The 15,865-nt window shown below is 37.4% G+C and overlaps 1 long non-coding RNA gene across 3 annotated transcripts; it reads left to right on the forward strand.

Annotated features, from left to right (window-relative positions):
- Positions 1–2,468: 2,468 nt before the first annotated feature.
- LOC115768343 lies at positions 2,469–3,838 on the forward strand. Of its 3 annotated transcripts, XR_004018514.1 has the most exons (5): positions 2,469–3,109; positions 3,221–3,283; positions 3,344–3,443; positions 3,501–3,598; positions 3,691–3,838. It is a non-coding gene; the product is annotated as an uncharacterized LOC115768343 (long non-coding RNA). The 3 variants fall into 3 exon arrangements; XR_004018512.1 differs by having other exon boundaries at positions 2,469–3,283; XR_004018513.1 differs by having other exon boundaries at positions 2,469–3,283; positions 3,558–3,598.
- Positions 3,839–15,865: the final 12,027 nt, after the last annotated feature.

Consider the following 15,865-nt stretch of genomic DNA (forward strand, 5'->3'; position numbering starts at 1 on the left):
GCGATGTCAAAGCTTGTGCGCTGGAGCGTATGTTGGAGCTGGAGTTGGCAGTTGGAGCTGACTCCAACTTGGAGCTTGGAGATGAGCGGCTCGATGGCTACTTCTGCTTTGTGAGATTATTAAGTGTATCTCGTTATACTTGAGCGTTGTCCGACTTGTTATGCGCTCAACATGATGAACTTAACTAATTTTTTGATCTATTTTATTGTTTGGCATTGATGCTGAAGTGCGAATGCACAAGTTGTTTTTAATTAGCAAGCTTCGAGAGGGGCAAGTGTCTTGAGAGATATTTGACGTAAGCACTTTAAGGCTCAAATTGTTGTTTATTCGTTTAATTTGAAATTAAATTGATTATGTATGCTTACAAGTCTCCGTTCCACAGATACACTTATTTTAAATATTTATTTTTATATATAAATCTTTGTCCGTTTTTAATCAAATATACATTTGCTTGGGCTGACATATTTTCTGTTTATTCGGAAGTATTTCGCATATATACATATACTTAAATTTGACTTAGATGCAAAATATATAAAAAATATTTTATTTTTATCTATGTATTTGTTGTGAATAACGAGTTATAAGTTTTAAGACGATCGGAGTTAACTTCTTCAATTTAAGAACTGTAGCTCTTCCCGTTTGGAAAGCCAATATAATTGTTCTCTCGATTATATGATTTTTCAATATAATTAGTAATGTATATTGCAAATAAATGTTTTGAAAAAAATATGTGCGGAGCAAAAACAAATAAAATTCCTGAGTTGTCCACAAAAAATGAATTATTTAAGTTGTGGCTTAATATTATGACAAGAATTTTTAATAATGTGAATAAAATTGTAAAACAAATTTATTTCTTATTTTTAAAGAAAATTTCCAATGCATTAATTAAGAATATTTAATGAGTAGTTCTTGGGCCCATTGTGTTCTGGTGAAATGATCTTCAAGAATTTGACGTTGGCAACTATTTGCGGCATTTGCGGGATTCGCACCCACAAAAACGCTCCCAAAAACGTCGCAACGTTGCCACTCATTTTTTGCCAGCAAACAGTCAAAAGTTTTAGCCCCAATAACGGCGGCTATAACTTTATCGCCAATTTTGGGGCCAGCAGAGGCAGCGGCTAGGTCACCCGGGGGTTTGACATGGTGCCCAGAAATCAAAGTTGGTCGGCTACGTGCGCGGCAAGTTGGCTTTTTGCTGAATAAGTGGCTAAGAAGGGCGGGGCTAAGAAGAGAGGCTGGGGTGGGCGTTTGTGTGTGGCTAGACTAGTTTGCGTGTGTGCCAAGTCGTGCGTCGAATGAATGCCTTTGTGTGTGGCTGAAAGTGTGTGTGCGTGTGTAAAGTGCAAGTCGATGATGATGTGCAGCTGACCGTGACAGCGCCTTATCGCAGATGCTGCCCAACCAGCTGTAATTCAGCCCGCTGCTCGGTGCCCGGGGTCATGACTTCCGTTCTCATATTGATTGACCAGCCATGAGATTTCTTTCATACTTCTCCTAAGCACATACAAAGTGCATTTGACTTTTATGCATTTGCTAAGAGTGACTTTTATTACATTCACGCCGAGCTGCACCAGCTAGCCTGTCCTTAAATCTTGTTGATACCGACCGGTTTTGTACTGAACTTTTATTATTAACCATTGAGCCGAACCTTTTCATTTTAATGGTTTTGTTCAATACAGTTTTTACACCCTTGTAGAGTGTATTATTATTTTGTAGCTCAGCAATTAGTAGTAGTAGTATGAGTATTCTGCTCATTATCTACAAGAGCGTAAGCCATATGTTATTACATTAATAAATATAAGTGAATATCTATATATAAAACTCTCCCGACTGACTGGCAGGTTGGTGATCAACGCACAGCCCAAGCCGTAAGAGCTGGGAATTTCGCAGATTTAACTTTGCCACGGGCGGGTACTGGAAAAAGTAAGGGGTAAGGCCGGGGAGTACCTGGCCAAGCTCTATATGGTACGGGTAGCTTTAATTTATCTACCGCGGGAAATGGGTGAAAAGGATAAATCTACAACCTGCCACGGGCAATGCCGAAATACCCGCTAGTTGATAATAAATAATATTGTTTATAAATATGACGTCTCAATGTCCGAAATTGGGTTCCGAACCAAGCTCAAGGCGAGGAATTAATTCGAACCATGCGATGCTTCTGGTATGCTTGCAGCTTTTGTTAAGATACGTACAATATCTTTATATTTATGCTTATTTTTTTGGGGCCTAGGCTAAAGAAACCCGATCCTGCTGGCTGGGTATATAGCAGCTGAAAGAAGCATCTGAAAGAAGCATCTGAAAGAAGCATCTGAAAGAAGCATCTGAAAGAAGCATCTCAATACAGTTTCATCAACGCAGCTTCAACACGGAAGTATGATTTTATATATAACTTAGTAGCCACTTGCATTTAAGAACAAAAAAAACCTAGTTTTCCTAGGACTTATACGAATTCAGTAACTCAGTATACGCACATTCACAAGTCGAGTCAAGTCATTTAACCAAAAAAATTAAAAAATTAGTTTTTTCAAAAATTGTGAATTAACAATGGCTGTACCCAAGACTTCTATAATATCTGTTTTGATCTGCTTGAGTTTGTTCATCGTCGGCTTAAATATATTCGAGGGTGATTCCCAGTCGGATTTAGCTGGCGTCTTGTTCTTGGCATGGATAGTATTGATGCTGGATAAGTTCCGCATCTATTTGCGTGTTTTCAATCGACGCTGGATCTTTCCGATCGCTGTGGCGGTCTATTATCTATTCAGCCAAGTCGTAGTGTTCTTCATGTGGGATCCGATATGGTTTAGAATCGAAAATATAATGCACTGGGTCTTTTCAACGCGACTTGTATACACCATCTATTACAAGTTTCCAACGATTGTTGTCTTTATGAGGCGGCAATCGCTGGCTTTTTTCAAACTAGTCATGATGCTTTTAGTTTTCTACAAGACCCTGAAGAGTTATCGAGTCCCCGAAGAAAGAAAAAGATATAGACGTGGAATTCATAAAGAAGCGTTAAGGGGTTTGCTGTCTAAGTCTGGAAATCGAACTCCTCGTGTGTCAAACAGGCGAAAGAAGAAGCAGTAGAGACGTAATGCCAATATTAGTTCAGGTTTGGATTGCAGTACAAGCTCGTTCATTATACTTACATTCGGCAGTTGCACACTTGCAATTGTTAGTTGGAAATTCATTTAATGCTCGTTTTTACCATATTATTATTAAGATACTTCGGTTGATGAAACAAACAGATCAAATCACATATTTGTGTACGATTTATTGTATATAAGTAAGTTCCATGGGTAAATTAGGTGTAAGCATGGATCTTCTAAATGAATTAGTTTTACAGGTTTCGGTTTTTATGCAAGCTCGTTTATGGCTAATGGTCCGTGTCGCATGCTTTTCATATAATTTGGTACTATTTAAGTAATTTGAATTCCACTGTACAGGTGAGTTCCAAAGTTAATTACAGCTTGCACATTTTTACCATATTTTTATATACTTAGACGATTTATTTCTTTTTATTATTTATTGATTATACTGGATTTCGATTGTAACACAAGCTCGTTCCTTATATTGCCATCATTGTAACTCCAATACATAGGTAAGTTGAAACTAAACTCAATAATGTTTCTACATATATTGTATTACTATAAATTATTTGTGCGAACATATTTACACGATTTATAATTACAGGTCTCGGCTTTCGTTTCATATGCTGCCATTAAAGTATACTCATTTGGATGATTGATGAAAGAAACATCAACATATGTCTTGTACTTTATTTGAACCATTTATTTAGACTTTGATTATCTTAATTTCATTACAATACAAATTGTCCCACAATTTCATAACAATCTTCTACTTTCTACTTTCTACGTTATTTAAGTTCGAAGTATGCACCTTTTACAATATTGTTTTTCAAACCGTCAGACTTGATTATCAAATCAAATGACATACATATGTATGTAATTGCATATTGATTAAATCCGATTTCTTTTTAATGCAAGCTCGTTAATTACGTTGTCAGCAGTCACAAGGCTTTAATATAATTGGGTACTATTTAACCTATTGTATCTCCAATTGGTAAGTGCAAAGGAAATTGAAGTATGTGCGTTTCCCTATATTGTTTTTACTTAGGCGATTTTTGGAACAACAAAATCACACTATATTATTGGATTATACGAAACGTTGATCCATGTAGATTTTCTTCCTTTTATTGCTTATACTCAGTGGAACAATTACATTTTTATGATTGCATGTTACTAACTCATGGTATCCCCAATATATAGGTAATTCGAAGTAAATTTTATAATACGATCAAATCTGTTATCAGTCAATATATAAGGGTGGCGCCAATTCTAAGTATTCTGAAAACGAAAACCTCTAACAGACGAAGGAACCAATAAAGCCGGAGTGCTTGGTCCATGCTCGACGATTTCAATATATTTGGGTACTAGTTTCCACTGGTATCCAGGTAAATTGAAGTATAAGTTCGAAGTAAATTAAAATAAAATATTGTACAATCTGTTATCTACTTAGTTCAAGACCAAAAAAGTAATGAGATTGAGTAAATACCAAATTCGGCAAAATGCGACTTAAAACTGAAATGTTACAATCGTTTGGATCAGGCTGGAATACTTGACCCACATCTAATAGACTATGTTTGGCTTTTTAATGTCGCATTTTCTGTATGCAGGCGAACAATTTCGGGCTCTGCGACATTTACGTGCTCATTTCCTCAACCTTGTGCCCTCAAGCCAAGCGCTCGTGCTCGACACTGAGAGACCTGTGAATCAGTTGCCCGCCTTGGTCAGCGTGTTCCCTGGCATGTCCGCACATGAGCTCATATTTGGCATGCATTTTAATTTAGCTTTCGACTATTTTTTTGTTAGCCAAACAATGAGAATTCGATCTGTGATTTCGTTTCACAATGCGCCATGAATCATGTGACAATAAGCGGACGTGCATAGGGTTTTGATTATAAAATACGATTTTAATAGAATCTGTTACCTAACGCCTGGACAAAAGGGACTCGAAATGGGAAATTAACTTTGAGCATCTAGAATGCAAAGCAAATCAATTTTCAACCAATTATCATCTATTGGCAAAGACGCAGCTGCAAAAGTTTCTTGTCCACAAATTATCCATGTACATGGACAATAGTTCCAATTGGTTTTTATTGGCGGTTAAAGTGAACACAGAATTGGAATTAAAATTGGAAATATAGTTGTCAAATTGGATCGAGGAACTAACAACCTTTCCGAATGTAGATGTTGAATAACCTTGTAAGCATATGGCTTACGCTTTTGCTGAGTTGTTGAAATAAGTGTGAAGCTTATAACTGCTGAGTTTGAAAAACAAAATTTGTCATTCTTCGACAGATTATTCCGATATGTAAGAAGCAAGTAAGAAGCGATATTTAAGAAAAAAAAACAGACCTTATTGGGTCCAATACTTGCTATGGCACCTACGTGCAACAGAAAGACGCATCTATACAAAGTTTAATGCTAGCTCTAAGGAGAATGAGTGTTTGCAGAGATTCTTCACTAGATACTGAGCTCGGAGATGCTCTCTTTTTATGCGGTACACACTTCATGACAAACTTATAGTATCCTCGACAAGAGTATGCAAATATGTAGTTCTATTTCCCGGTTGCTGCTGTCAATTTACAATTTAGGGGAAAACTCTTGCTGGGATTTTGGGTGTGTTTCCAAACTTAAATGACAAGCTATTAAAAATCATCGTGCAGAGCTGTTAAATAGTGGTTGCCACACAGGCAACCCCCGTCGCAACGTCCCTTAAGAAAAGTTTTGGTATGAAAACTCGTCTTTCGTATCTTTTTGCTATGGCAACAAAACCGATAACCGAGAACTATTTTTATGGCGTCTGACAGGCTGGGGTGCCTGTTTCTTTGTCTGTCTGTTTTTCTGGATGTGTATGTGTGTATGTGTGTGAGGGTGTGTGTCTGTGCATGTGTGTCCTTTCATGGCAATGCATTTAAAGTTACGTTTCATTGTAATTCCATCATACATCAGCTGCCACAGACATTTCTTTCAGTTTTCTGTTTCTGACAGGCATTCAGGAATGGAATTGCAACTGCAACTGCAACTGCAACTGGAAACCAATTGGCATATTTAATTGCTTAACAATGTTGCAATGTCCACTTCTGGTGTGTTTCATATCTAATGGATGGAACGTCAATTAGTCATTCGACCACTGACAGCTAAAAGCGCTGGCATTTCATAATTCATCAACTTTTATTATGGCTAATTGCAAATTAAGCAAGCTTAATTCGAGAATATTTCGAGTGTTGACGCTAATAGAATCTGCTTATTATTCTATAACGTATCACTTGTCTCTGATCAGTTGTCGTAATCAGTAAATTGCTTCTTGACTCCATAGGACACCCTCTGATTAAACTAAAACAATTTTAGCTTCGGCATAAAACGTATTTTTAACATGGCATAACGAATTTTGTGAGCCACTTAATTTAAAGTTTATGTACAACTAAAACTACTTATATATTAATGGAAATTAATTGTACTATGCAAATATTAAGTAACTTTGAAAATAGTTCCGCAAAGTCCATCACAGATTGTCACTGATTCAGCGCATGGTTCAAGTCTATAGCGTTGAGGTTCTGTTTTTGAATCCATCCATGTCCATGTGTTAGGTTTAAGCGCTGGTCATATTTTTATACCCTGAACCCATCAAAAATGGGTATAAGGGTATATTGTATTTGTGCGAAAGCCAAATGTATGTAACAGGCAGAAGGAAGCAACTCCGACCCCATAAAGTATATATATTCTTGATCAGCATAAATAGCTAAGTCGATCTAGCCATTTCCGTCTGTCTGTCCGTCCGTCCGTCCGTCACCCAGTCCGTATGTATGAGCGCAAGGATCTCAGAACCTATAAGAGCTAGAGACAGAGAAATTTTAGATGTAGATGCTCCTAGCTCCCGCGCAGATCGAGTTTATTTCCGATAATCTATAACTTACTCCGTTTCCAAGCAATCGATAAAAATCAATATCATTATCCTGTTTTTTGGGCAATTTTGGTAAATAATAAGAACTAGAGTCACCAAACTTGACATATAGCTTCTATAATAGAATATATATATGATATAGGATTTTTCTTCATGGTTTTCCCTCTAGATTAATCTGGCATTCAAATCTGAACACCGATTTTTTGGTCGAAATGCATGTCCAAATCTTACCCCAAGGTTCGTATATAGGCATGGGTCAAAATTTACCACCCCTATAGCTCGGTCGAATCTCATCCGATTTTCACGAAGTTTGGATTTTTCTTCATGGTTTTCCCTCTAGATTAATCTGGCATTCAAATCTGAACACCGATTTTTTGGTCGAAATTCATGTCCAAATCTTACCCTAAGATTCGCATATAGACATGGGTCAAAATTTACCAAATCCATATCTCGGTCAAATCTCATCCGATTTTCACGAAGTTTGGATTTTTCTTCATGGCTTTCCCTCTAGATTAATGTGGCATTCAAATCTCAACACCGATTTTTTGGTTGAAATTCATGTTCAAATCTTACCCCAAGATTCGTATATAGACATGGGTCAAAATTTACCACCCCCATATCTCGGTCAAATCTAATCCGATTTTCACGAAGTTTGGATTTTTCTTCATGGTTTTTCCTCTAGATTAATGTGGCATTCAAATCTCGACACCGATTTTTTAGTCGAAATTCATGTCCAAATCTTACCCCAAGATTCGAATATAGACATGGGTCAAAAATTATCACCCCCATAACTCGGTCAAATCTCATCCGATTTTCATGAAGTTTGGAGTTTTCTTCATGGCTTTCCCTCTAGATTAATGTGGCATTCAAATCTCGACACCGATTTTTTGGTTGAAATTCATGTCCAAATCTTACCCCAAGATTCGTATATAGACATGGGTCAAAATTTACCACCCCCATATCTCGGTCAAATCTCATCCGATTTTCACGAAGTTTGGATTTTTCTTCATGGTTTTTCCTCTAGATTAATCTGGCATTCAAATCTCGACACCGATTTTTTGGTCGAAATTCAAGTCCAAATCTTACCCCAAGATTCGTATATAGACATGGGTCAAAAATTATCACCCCCATAACTCGGCTAAATCTCATCCGATTTTCACGAAGTTTGGAGTTTTCTTCATGGCTTTCCCTCTAGATTAATGTGGCATTCAAATCTCGACACCGATTTTTTGGTTGAAATTCATGTTCAAATCTTACCCCAAGATTCGTATATAGACATGGGTCAAAATTTACCACCCCCATATCTCGGTCAAATCTAATCCGATTTTCACGAAGTTTGGATTTTTCTTCATGGTTTTTCCTCTAGATTAATGTGGCATTCAAATCTCGACACCGATTTTTTAGTCGAAATTCATGTCCAAATCTTACCCCAAGATTCGAATATAGACATGGGTCAAAAATTATCACCCCCATAACTCGGTCAAATCTCATCCGATTTTCATGAAGTTTGGAGTTTTCTTCATGGCTTTCCCTCTAGATTAATGTGGCATTCAAATCTCGACACCGATTTTTTGGTTGAAATTCATGTCCAAATCTTACCCCAAGATTCGTATATAGACATGGGTCAAAATTTACCACCCCCATATCTCGGTCAAATCTCATCCGATTTTCACGAAGTTTGGATTTTTCTTCATGATTTTTCCTCTAGATTAATCTGGCATTAAAATCTGAACACCGATTTTTTGGTCGAAATTCATGTCCAAATCTTACCCCAAGATTCGCATATAGACATGGGTCAAAATTTACCACCCCCATATCTCGGTCAAATCTCATCCGTTTTCACGAAGTTTGGATTTTTCTTCATGGTTTTTCCTCTAGATTAATCTGGCATTCAAATCTCGACACCGATTTTTTGGTCGAAATTCATGTCCAAATCTTACCCCAAGATTCGTATATAGACATGGGTCAAAAATTATCACCCCCATAACTCGGCTAAATCTCATCCGATTTTCACGAAGTTTGGAGTTTTCTTCATGGCTTTCCCTCTAGATTAATGTGGCATTCAAATCTCGACACCGATTTTTTGGTTGAAATTCATGTTCAAATCTTACCCCAAGATTCGTATATAGACATGGGTCAAAATTTACCACCCCCATATCTCGGTCAAATCTAATCCGATTTTCACGAAGTTTGGATTTTTCTTCATGGTTTTCCCTCTAGATTAATGTGGCATTCAAATCTCGACACCGATTTTTTAGTCGAAATTCATGTCCAAATCTTACCCCAAGATTCGAATATAGACATGGGTCAAAAATTATCACCCCCATAACTCGGTCAAATCTCATCCGATTTTCATGAAGTTTGGAGTTTTCTTCATGGCTTTCCCTCTAGATTAATGTGGCATTCAAATCTCGACACCGATTTTTTGGTTGAAATTCATGTCCAAATCTTACCCCAAGATTCGTATATAGACATGGGTCAAAATTTACCACCCCCATATCTCGGTCAAATCTCATCCGATTTTCACGAAGTTTGGATTTTTCTTCATGGTTTTTCCTCTAGATTAATCTGGCATTCAAATCTGAACACCGATTTTTTGGTCGAAATGCATGTCCAAATCTTACCCCAAGGTTCGTATATAGACATGGGTCAAAATTTACCACCCCTATAGCTCGGTCGAATCTCATCCGATTTTTACGAAGTTTGGATTTTTCTTCATGGTTTTCCCTCTAGATTAATCTGGCATTCAAATCTGAACACCGATTTTTTGGTCGAAATTCATGTCCAAATCTTACCCCAAGATTCGCATATAGACATGGGTCAAAATTTACCACCCCCATATCTCGGTCAAATCTCATCCGTTTTTCACGAAGTTTGAATTTTTCTTCATGGTTTTTCCTCTAGATTAATCTGGCATTCAAATCTCGACACCGATTTTTTGGTCAAAATTCATATCAAAATCTTACCCCAAGATTCGCATATATACATGGGTCAAAATTTACCACCCCCATATCTCGGTCAAATCTCATCCGATTTTCACGAAGTTTGGATTTTTCTTCATGATTTTTCCTCTAGATTAATCTGGCATTAAAATCTGAACACCGATTTTTTGGTCGAAATTCATGTCCAAATCTTACCCCAAGATTCGCATATAGACATGGGTCAAAATTTACCACCCCCATATCTCGGTCAAATCTCATCCGTTTTCACGAAGTTTGGATTTTTCTTCATGGTTTTTCCTCTAGATTAATCTGGCATTCAAATCTCGACACCGATTTTTTGGTTGAAATTCATGTTCAAATCTTACCCCAAGATTCGTATATAGACATGGGTCAAAATTTACCACCCCCATATCTCGGTCAAATCTAATCCGATTTTCACGAAGTTTGGATTTTTCTTCATGGTTTTTCCTCTAGATTAATCTGGCATTCAAATCTGAACACCGTTTTTTTGGTCGAAATTCATATCAAAATCTTACCCCAAGATTCGCATATAGACATGGGTCAAAATTTACCACCCCCATATCTCGGTCGAATCTCATCCGATTTTCACGAAGTTTGGATTTTTCTTCATGGTTTTCCCTCTAGATTAATGTGGCATTCAAATCTCGACACCGATTTTTTAGTCGAAATTCATGTCCAAATCTTACCCCAAGATTCGAATATAGACATGGGTCAAAAATTATCACCCCCATAACTCGGTCAAATCTCATCCGATTTTCATGAAGTTTGGAGTTTTCTTCATGGCTTTCCCTCTAGATTAATGTGGCATTCAAATCTCGACACCGATTTTTTGGTTGAAATTCATGTCCAAATCTTACCCCAAGATTCGTATATAGACATGGGTCAAAATTTACCACCCCCATATCTCGGTCAAATCTCATCCGATTTTCACGAAGTTTGGATTTTTCTTCATGGTTTTTCCTCTAGATTAATCTGGCATTCAAATCTGAACACCGATTTTTTGGTCGAAATGCATGTCCAAATCTTACCCCAAGGTTCGTATATAGACATGGGTCAAAATTTACCACCCCTATAGCTCGGTCGAATCTCATCCGATTTTCACGAAGTTTGGATTTTTCTTCATGGTTTTCCCTCTAGATTAATCTGGCATTCAAATCTGAACACCGATTTTTTGGTCGAAATTCATGTCCAAATCTTACCCCAAGATTCGCATATAGACATGGGTCAAAATTTACCACCCCCATATCTCGGTCAAATCTCATCCGTTTTTCACGAAGTTTGAATTTTTCTTCATGGTTTTTCCTCTAGATTAATCTGGCATTCAAATCTCGACACCGATTTTTTGGTCAAAATTCATATCAAAATCTTACCCCAAGATTCGCATATATACATGGGTCAAAATTTACCACCCCCATATCTCGGTCAAATCTCATCCGATTTTCACGAAGTTTGGATTTTTCTTCATGATTTTTCCTCTAGATTAATCTGGCATTAAAATCTGAACACCGATTTTTTGGTCGAAATTCATGTCCAAATCTTACCCCAAGATTCGCATATAGACATGGGTCAAAATTTACCACCCCCATATCTCGGTCAAATCTCATCCGATTTTCACGAAGTTTGGATTTTTCTTCATGGTTTTTCCTCTAGATTAATCTGGCATTCAAATCTCGACACCGATTTTTTGGTTGAAATTCATGTTCAAATCTTACCCCAAGATTCGTATATAGACATGGGTCAAAATTTACCACCCCCATATCTCGGTCAAATCTAATCCGATTTTCACGAAGTTTGGATTTTTCTTCATGGTTTTTCCTCTAGATTAATCTGGCATTCAAACCGTTTTTTTGGTCGAAATTCATATCAAAATCTTACCCCAAGATTCGCATATAGACATGGGTCAAAATTTACCACCCCCATATCTCGGTCGAATCTCATCCGATTTTCACGAAGTTTGGATTTTTCTTCATGGTTTTCCCTCTAGATTAATGTGGCATTCAAATCTCGACACCGATTTTTTAGTCGAAATTCATGTCCAAATCTTACCCCAAGATTCGAATATAGACATGGGTCAAAAATTATCACCCCCATAACTCGGTCAAATCTCATCCGATTTTCATGAAGTTTGGAGTTTTCTTCATGGCTTTCCCTCTAGATTAATGTGGCATTCAAATCTCGACACCGATTTTTTGGTTGAAATTCATGTCCAAATCTTACCCCAAGATTCGTATATAGACATGGGTCAAAATTTACCACCCCCATATCTCGGTCAAATCTCATCCGATTTTCACGAAGTTTGGATTTTTCTTCATGGTTTTTCCTCTAGATTAATCTGGCATTCAAATCTGAACACCGATTTTTTGGTCGAAATGCATGTCCAAATCTTACCCCAAGGTTCGTATATAGACATGGGTCAAAATTTACCACCCCTATAGCTCGGTCGAATCTCATCCGATTTTCACGAAGTTTGGATTTTTCTTCATGGTTTTCCCTCTAGATTAATCTGGCATTCAAATCTGAACACCGATTTTTTGGTCGAAATTCATGTCCAAATCTTACCCTAAGATTCGCATATAGACATGGGTCAAAATTTACCACCCCCATATCTCGGTCAAATCTCATCCGATTTTCACGAAGTTTGGATTTTTCTTCATGGTTTTCCCTCTAGATTAATGTGGCATTCAAATCTCGACACCGATTTTTTAGTCGAAATTCATGTCCAAATCTTACCCCAAGATTCGAATATAGACATGGGTCAAAAATTATCACCCCCATAACTCGGTCAAATCTCATCCGATTTTCATGAAGTTTGGAGTTTTCTTCATGGCTTTCCCTCTAGATTAATGTGGCATTCAAATCTCGACACCGATTTTTTGGTTGAAATTCAGGTTCAAATCTTACCCCAAGATTCGTATATAGACATGGGTCAAAATTTACCACCCCCATATCTCGGTCAAATCTAATCCGATTTTCACGAAGTTTGGATTTTTCTTCATGGTTTTTCCTCTAGATTAATGTGGCATTCAAATCTCGACACCGATTTTTTAGTCGAAATTCATGTCCAAATCTTACCCCAAGATTCGAATATAGACATGGGTCAAAAATTATCACCCCCATAACTCGGTCAAATCTCATCCGATTTTCATGAAGTTTGGAGTTTTCTTCATGGCTTTCCCTCTAGATTAATGTGGCATTCAAATCTCGACACCGATTTTTTGGTTGAAATTCATGTCCAAATCTTACCCCAAGATTCGTATATAGACATGGGTCAAAATTTACCACCCCCATATCTCGGTCAAATCTCATCCGATTTTCACGAAGTTTGGATTTTTCTTCATGGTTTTTCCTCTAGATTAATCTGGCATTCAAATCTGAACACCGATTTTTTGGTCGAAATGCATGTCCAAATCTTACCCCAAGGTTCGTATATAGACATGGGTCAAAATTTACCACCCCTATAGCTCGGTCGAATCTCATCCGATTTTCACGAAGTTTGGATTTTTCTTCATGGTTTTCCCTCTAGATTATTCTGGCATTCAAATCTGAACACCGATTTTTTGGTCGAAATTCATGTCCAAATCTTACCCCAAGATTCGCATATAGACATGGGTCAAAATTTACCACCCCCATATCTCGGTCAAATCTCATCCGTTTTTCACGAAGTTTGAATTTTTCTTCATGGTTTTTCCTCTAGATTAATCTGGCATTCAAATCTCGACACCGATTTTTTGGTCAAAATTCATATCAAAATCTTACCCCAAGATTCGCATATATACATGGGTCAAAATTTACCACCCCCATATCTCGGTCAAATCTCATCCGATTTTCACGAAGTTTGGATTTTTCTTCATGATTTTTCCTCTAGATTAATCTGGCATTAAAACCTGAACACCGATTTTTTGGTCGAAATTCATGTCCAAATCTTACCCCAAGATTCGCATATAGACATGGGTCAAAATTTACCACCCCCATATCTCGGTCAAATCTCATCCGTTTTCACGAAGTTTGGATTTTTCTTCATGGTTTTTCCTCTAGATTAATCTGGCATTCAAATCTCGACACCGATTTTTTGGTTGAAATTCATGTTCAAATCTTACCCCAAGATTCGTATATAGACATGGGTCAAAATTTACCACCCCCATATCTCGGTCAAATCTAATCCGATTTTCACGAAGTTTGGATTTTTCTTCATGGTTTTTCCTCTAGATTAATCTGGCATTCAAATCTGAACACCGTTTTTTTGGTCGAAATTCATATCAAAATCTTACCCCAAGATTCGCATATAGACATGGGTCAAAATTTACCACCCCCATATCTCGGTCGAATCTCATCCGATTTTCACGAAGTTTGGATTTTTCTTCATGGTTTTCCCTCTAGATTAATGTTGCATTCAAATCTCGACACCGATTTTTTAGTCGAAATTCATGTCCAAATCTTACCCCAAGATTCGAATATAGACATGGGTCAAAAATTATCACCCCCATAACTCGGTCAAATCTCATCCGATTTTCATGAAGTTTGGAGTTTTCTTCATGGCTTTCCCTCTAGATTAATGTGGCATTCAAATCTCGACACCGATTTTTTGGTTGAAATTCATGTCCAAATCTTACCCCAAGATTCGTATATAGACATGGGTCAAAATTTACCACCCCCATATCTCGGTCAAATCTCATCCGATTTTCACGAAGTTTGGATTTTTCTTCATGGTTTTTCCTCTAGATTAATCTGGCATTCAAATCTGAACACCGATTTTTTGGTCGAAATGCATGTCCAAATCTTACCCCAAGGTTCGTATATAGACATGGGTCAAAATTTACCACTCCTATAGCTCGGTCGAATCTCATCCGATTTTCACGAAGTTTGGATTTTTCTTCATGGTTTTCCCTCTAGATTAATCTGGCATTCAAATCTGAACACCGATTTTTTGGTCGAAATTCATGTCCAAATCTTACCCTAAGATTCGCATATAGACATGGGTCAAAATTTACCACCCCCATATCTCGGTCAAATCTCATCCGATTTTCACGAAGTTTGGATTTTTCTTCATGGTTTTCCCTCTAGATTAATGTGGCATTCAAATCTCGACACCGATTTTTTAGTCGAAATTCATGTCCAAATCTTACCCCAAGATTCGAATATAGACATGGGTCAAAAATTATCACCCCCATAACTCGGTCAAATCTCATCAGATTTTCATGAAGTTTGGAGTTTTCTTCATGGCTTTCCCTCTAGATTAATGTGGCATTCAAATCTCGACACCGATTTTTTGGTTGAAATTCATGTCCAAATCTTACCCCAAGATTCGTATATAGACATGGGTCAAAATTTACCACCCCCATATCTCGGTCAAATCTCATCCGATTTTCACGAAGTTTGGATTTTTCTTCATGGTTTTTCCTCTAGATTAATCTGGCATTCAAATCTGAACACCGATTTTTTGGTCGAAATGCATGTCCAAATCTTACCCCAAGGTTCGTATATAGACATGGGTCAAAATTTACCACCCCTATAGCTCGGTCGAATCTCATCCGATTTTCACGAAGTTTGGATTTTTCTTCATGGTTTTCCCTCTAGATTAATCTGGCATTCAAATCTGAACACCGATTTTTTGGTCGAAATTCATGTCCAAATCTTGCCCCAAGATTCGCATATAGACATGGGTCAAAATTTACCACCCCCATATCTCGGTCAAATCTCATCCGATTTTCACGAAGTTTGGATTTTTCTTTATGGTTTTCCCTCTAGATTAATCTGACATTCAAATCTGAACACCGATTTTTTGGTCGAAATTCATGTCCAAATCTTACCCCAAAGATTCGCATATAGACATGGGTCAAAATTTACCACCCCCATATCTCGGTCAAATCTCATCCGTTTTTCACGAAGTTTGGATTTTTCTTCATGGTTTTTCCTCTAGA

The sequence above is a fragment of the Drosophila novamexicana genome, unplaced genomic scaffold (genome assembly GCF_003285875.2).
Source record: "Drosophila novamexicana strain 15010-1031.04,08,12 unplaced genomic scaffold, DnovRS2.1 tig00001753-arrow-arrow-pilon, whole genome shotgun sequence".
NCBI lineage: Eukaryota > Metazoa > Arthropoda > Insecta > Diptera > Drosophilidae > Drosophila > Drosophila novamexicana.